Source organism: Paramormyrops kingsleyae, chromosome 22 (assembly GCF_048594095.1).
Source record: "Paramormyrops kingsleyae isolate MSU_618 chromosome 22, PKINGS_0.4, whole genome shotgun sequence".
NCBI classification, from domain to species: Eukaryota; Metazoa; Chordata; class Actinopteri; order Osteoglossiformes; family Mormyridae; genus Paramormyrops; species Paramormyrops kingsleyae.
In genome coordinates, this window is record NC_132818.1 from 19,310,298 (window position 1) to 19,316,632 (window position 6,335).

Genomic DNA, 6,335 nt, shown 5'->3' on the forward strand with positions numbered 1-6,335 from the left:
TTTCGATTATCTACACTAAGAGAGATGGGAAATGGTGTCAGTACATCAGGTGAACAGCCCCCCCCCCCCCCCCCCCAGGACCCCCGCTACCTCGCTGGCGTATCCGCAGCCGGCCACCGGCGTCCCACTCCCCCGGTGCCTCTGGTAGCCGCGTTATTTGTTGATAAGCCAGAAGTGAAGCAGAATGTGAATCCCTCCCCCCCCCTGCCCCCCCCCCAGCGCTCATTCTGACAGCTTCCGACGGGCTGCTGGCAGAGTAATCGAGACTCTGTTTTATTTATTTATTTTCCCTGTGATCTGTTTGAAATCACGCTCTCAGGTGTCCCCCCCCTCCCCCGCTGAAAAAAATGGGAATTTAAGTGCCAGCCTCCACAGGCAGCTGTATGGAGCCATACCGTAATTCAGCTTTCCTTCCATTTGCCCGCCCCCCAGCTTTCGTTCCATTTGCCCCCCCCCCCCCCCCCCACTGCGGTTCAGCCATTTGAAGGCCGGGAGGAGCGCAGGGCTGCGGCTTCACCTCTGGAATTAACGTGCCTGTCACCCCCCCCCCCTCCCCGAACTCAGTCATCCCCTCTGCCACTCCTCCACCCTCAGCTCTCTCTCTCCATGTCTCTGCCTGCCTCGTTCTGCCCTCCCCCCCCCTTCCAGTCAGCCTGCGTTTCCCTAACCCTGATTTATTTGCCCTGACCAGTAGGGGGCCTCACTGCCTCCTGCCCTCCTCAAGCCCACATCCACCTTGCCGTTTATTCTATTCCTTATCTCGGCCCGGTCCTCCTTTATTCAGTTTCTTTCGGGGTCTTCAAGTCGGGGTCTTGCCTTACACAGTGGCTGCCATTGCTGTGGATATGAAAATGCTAAATGCTCGATTTGGTCTTTGAATTCCTTCTGCTGCTTTGACACGCGCAATGGGCCAGTGGGGGGGGGGGGGTCAGTGTTTTTCTTTACATGATCCCTGCGTCCATCTTGGACTGTACACCTTCTCCCCCACTCTATAGTAACTTCGATATACTTTGTGTGTGTGCGGGGGCTGTATTTACCACATTGTGGGGACCAGAATGTGGTAAAACCTCGTACGTTTTAGCTTGTGAGAACATTTTTCCAGTCCCCACAATATAAATCTCAATTTCATTCAAATCTGTGAGTGCAATCAAAAAATAAATAAAAATGGCAAAAGTCTTGTATTTTGTTTGGTTGCTTATGGTTAAGGTTAAGGCTGGATGGGGGTTAAGGTCGTCATTGTTGGGATTATGGTTCTGCCCATTGAAATGAATGGAGAGCCCCCACAAAGATATGAATGCAAACGTGTGTGTGTGTGTGTGTGTGTGTATACACACGTGTATATATGCACTGTATAGAACTCCAGCTCTTTTGTTTCTCTATTACAATCACAGATGTTATATATATTATTTATACCACACCATGTATACTATATACCCCACTATAGACATATAGCTGTATTTTGTTCTATTTTAAATCTTGTCTGCATGTAAATATTGTACAGTTGTTTCCAGCACTTTTGCACTATATTGCACTTTCAGGTCAGAACCCGCGTTTCTTTGTCTCGCACTTTGTGCACTTTCAGCAAAGTTGAATCTGGAGCTTGGGGGCTTCCTGGAGGAAACCTGCATAAACACAGAGAGAGGAGGCAGACTCCTCCCCCACACGGCTGGGTGTGGGATCTGAACCCACGTTTGCGTTTCAGGCAATGGTGCTATTATCGTTCAGCCATTTTTCCTGAATACCCATGTTAAAAATAAAGAAAATTCAATGCGAATGACCTTTCCCAGGTGGGCGGGGGCATGGGGGGGTCGCCGTTTGGGGAGCTGAGTGTCACCTGCGACCCTGCCTGATTTTACACGCCGTGTGATTGGGCTCCATGCATCATTTATGCCTGAAATTTGCAGCCAGGTTGTATGTGTTTGGCAGCGGGGGGGAGCATGGATTAAAAATGCATGGAGCAGGGCCCGGTGAATCTGGCGGGGGCCCTCGGAGCACCGGGCCATGGGAATCGGGGCGGGAGGGGTGGAAAAACAGGAGCATTTTAAGCAGATGGGGAGTTCAGACGACCGCTGGCCAAGGAAGGCGTAGGGTTGGTTGTAAATGCTGGGACGTCTGTGATGTGTGTGTGTGTGTGTGCCTGTGTGTTTGTGTGTGTGTGTTTTCAGGCCTTCTGCTTTGAATCGGTCAAGCCTTTCTGCTTCTGCTGTTTTGCGGGGAACTGGAAGCCAAAACATCTGGTGGGGTAGGGTGGTGCCCAGACCGATCGGCGAATCCAGCAGATTTTCATATTAGTTGATTAAAATTGCCCTTTGCACAGTGCTGAGAAGATACTCGACGCCGTGTTGATGCTGTGTTATCGCTTTTATTTGACTGCTATGGGTGAACAGTGAGCACCACCTGTTGGTGGGGGCCGGAGTTGCGGCAGATGCATCTGGAGAGTGGAGGACCACAATTATCATTCCATAATAACCTGTTGTTGGGCAGATCCCTTCCAAAGCCATGGATTGGTGGATAATCACCCCATGCAGTCAGTTATGTGTTCCTGTATAAGATACCCAGCATTCCCTGCCCCAAACCCAGGATCCACTCACCCTGATAGATCTTTTTATGCAGGTGATTTGCTCTTCGAGTCTGCATCCAACCTTCTGTCCTCCGAAAGGACTAAATAGGCTGACCAGTGCCATGTCCCCAAGTGCTGTTTTCCAGTGTTAATCTCCCAGTCTTGGTACTTCCACAGGCAGGTGCCTGGCGCGCATATATATATATATATTTTTTACGACAGTTTCCCAGCTGCCGCCTCGCAGCCCATGGGTCTGTGTCACACGGCCGAACCGCAGCTGCCCATCTATTTAAAGGTCTGCGCAGACGTGCACGTCCAGGGGCCGTCTGCTCCACCGCTCTGTCATTATCGAGGCAGCCGAATGAAGAGCGGCCGCAAACGAGCGTGCACACACCCCCATACACATACACACACACCCATACACATACACACACACACACACATACACACACACACACACATACACATACACACACACCCATACACATACACACACACACCCCCATACACATACACACACACACATCCCCATACACACACACACTCACCCATACACATACACACACACACCCCCATACACACACCCCCATACACATACACACACACCCATACACATACACACACACACACACATACACATACACACACACCCATACACATACACACACACACCCCCATACACATACACACACACACATCCCCATACACACACACACTCACCCATACACATACACACACACACCCCCATACACACACCCCCATACACATACACACACACCCATACACATACACACACACACACACATACACATACACACACACCCATACACATACACACACACACCCCCATACACATACACACACACACATCCCCATACACACACCCCCATACACATACACACACACCCATACACATACACACACACACACACATACACACACACACACACATACACATACACACACACCCATACACATACACACACACACCCCCATACACATACACACACACACATCCCCATACACACACACACTCACCCATACACATACACACACACACCCCCATACACACACCCCCATACACATACACACACACCCATACACATACACACACACACACACATACACATACACACACACCCATACACATACACACACACACCCCCATACACATACACACACACACATCCCCATACACACACACACTCACCCATACACATACACACACACACCCCCATACACATACACACACACCCATACACATACACACACACACACACATACACACACACACACAAATCTGACCAGTTTCCCAGCATCACACCTGCATAAACACCCTCCACACCACCAGCCCTCCAGACACCAATATGTTAAATTTTCGTGCAATATTTCCTTTTGTACTGTATGAACACAAGCAGTGTTGCATTATGGGAAGACAGCGGTCAGTGCAGGTATATGCCTGTGCAGTCTTGCTCAGGAAAGCAGGACTGTGTTGATTGGACCAGTGTTTCACTTTTCTTGTTTTACCTTCTGCGCTGGAGTGCTTAGGCCAGACTGCAGATGGGTCTAAGTTCCTGACCGTGACAAGCCCGTCTTTCTGTTGGTCCTGGTAGGGAAGGGAGAGTTTCCTGCAGACCGCAGGTTTGGGGGATAGTGCTGTAGGGGAAACTTGGAGACTATCTTTGGCCCATTTTGCAAATCGGTGGTTGATGCTCCAGCTAACTGCACCCCCATCCCCACCCCCAGGGCAGCCTGATGTCAGCATCACTGTCTGCTTAGTATGTTGTGCGGCTGCTGGACAAAAGGCCAAGGAGGAGTTTGGGAAACCTGGGAATGGAAGCAGGTCCGGACCAGCTGGTGGGGGGGCGGGGAGGCCCGGCCCGGAGCCCCGGAGCCCCGGGTCAGCTGGCGTTGGAGAGGAACGTGCCTCTCCTGATCCCGGTCACACCTCAAGCCTTCAAACAATTCTCTCAAAAAAATCCCATCTGAGAGGGAACACGATGAAACGGTGTCCCCACCCCCCCACTGCATATTATTTTATTCCACATTATTCACACCAGCAGACCCCCCCATCCCTTCGGCGCCGCTGACGCCCGCCGGCCGGGCCCCTGCCGCACACGGGCTCCGGGTCGCTGAATGGATCGGGGACCGTTCCCTGGCAGGGGGCCAAGACGTCAGGCCGAAAACATGTATGAAAACAAAAGGAACCTCTTGCTTGCGGCGTAATGATGCTCCCCGGTTTCCATGCTTCTTTCGGACCACGAGCGGCCCTCAGATCTGCTGATACGTGCGAAAAAATTAGCAAAGAAGACAGCGGCTCGGGACAGCCATACGGCTTTGTCAGGTTATTCCAGGGGATCGAGGCTGATTCACACCAGGCCTGTGTGGACGCTAATCAGTGCTGTGGGGAGGGTGATGGTGAGGACACTGGTTAAAGCTCGTTCTGAATGCCCCCCCCCCCAACACATCCAGAATGGGTTCTGTCTGATACATTAATAAACAATCATGAAGTGCTGCTGAGAACAGGGATGATTCTGTGATTTTTTTAAGGTGGGGCATAAATATAATTCATATAATTTATACACAGGGGTCAACCTTTTGCCAGTAATATGTTTTGAATCAGTGAGTGACAGGGGAGTGGACCAATCGGCTTTCAGCTGGGGCCAGTGCTCTTGTGGCCCCGCTCCCGAATGCAACCCTGGCTGAGCATATTGTGATTGAGATTCTGGTAACTAACCAGCTGTTCCAGGAACAGCAGACCTGTAGCACCCTTGAGTAACTTCTGTATTAATGCATTAACAATTCGCGCTAAGTGACTACAGCGACATCCAATGGATGCGATGAAATCCTGTCGATACCCTGGCAACCCAGCGCAGCCTATATGAGTTAAGATGATCTTCTGCACGACAGAGTTCCACCTGCTTCTAAACCAGGCCATTCCTCGGACCCCCTGACCCTGTAGGGAAGAACGCATGGGCTAGTGCGCTACATATCAGTCCCATGTGATCATGCGCCACCTACTGGCCAAAATGAAAAACAGCCTTGAGGAGGCCCTCAAACTCCCCAGCAAGCGGGTGGTGAATCCTGCCGTCCGACAAGACATTAAGGTACCTGTCACGTGCGCGTCGCCTGGCCTGCTGTCTTTATGATGGTTCTCCGAGCGGCCAGAACATCCTTGCTGTCTCATTAGCCCTCATTTCCTGTGCATTATTTACAAAACCAGCGGAAGGTTGGAGTCACGCCGGCTCTCGCCCTGAGCGGCGACTGCGGATGTTTGGTTCGCTGTCTTAAGAGGGCTAAGTCAATCCCTCAAATAGATCCGGCAGAACATCTTTGTGAGACATAAATTACCGGCATCGCAAACAGGCTCAGAGGAACATTAAATTCACTCTTTCACTGTTTATTTTCTTTTTTTTTTCCAAAGGGCTATACATAGCTTCTTGGTACAACCCACCTCAGTCACGACTCCTGGCTATCTGAGAGCCACTCAGAGTGAGGGGGGGGGACTTCCTGTTTGCAGCTGACCGACGCCTTTGTCTCCGCATCGTTCGGGTTGGGTGGTGCGTCAGCCCTGAGACCCTGCAGTGTCACTCGTTTCCATGGTGCCAACCGCTTCTGTGTCTGTTCTTCGTTCACCCCTGTGTCGATCCGGTCGCGATCCCTCTCTCCCTCCCTCCCTTGTTCTCCCCGTCGACGGGCAGCGCTGGGCCCTTCGGATGTTTATAAGCAGCTGATGACATACAGGAAATAGGCTGTTAGATGGAAGGTGGGATGA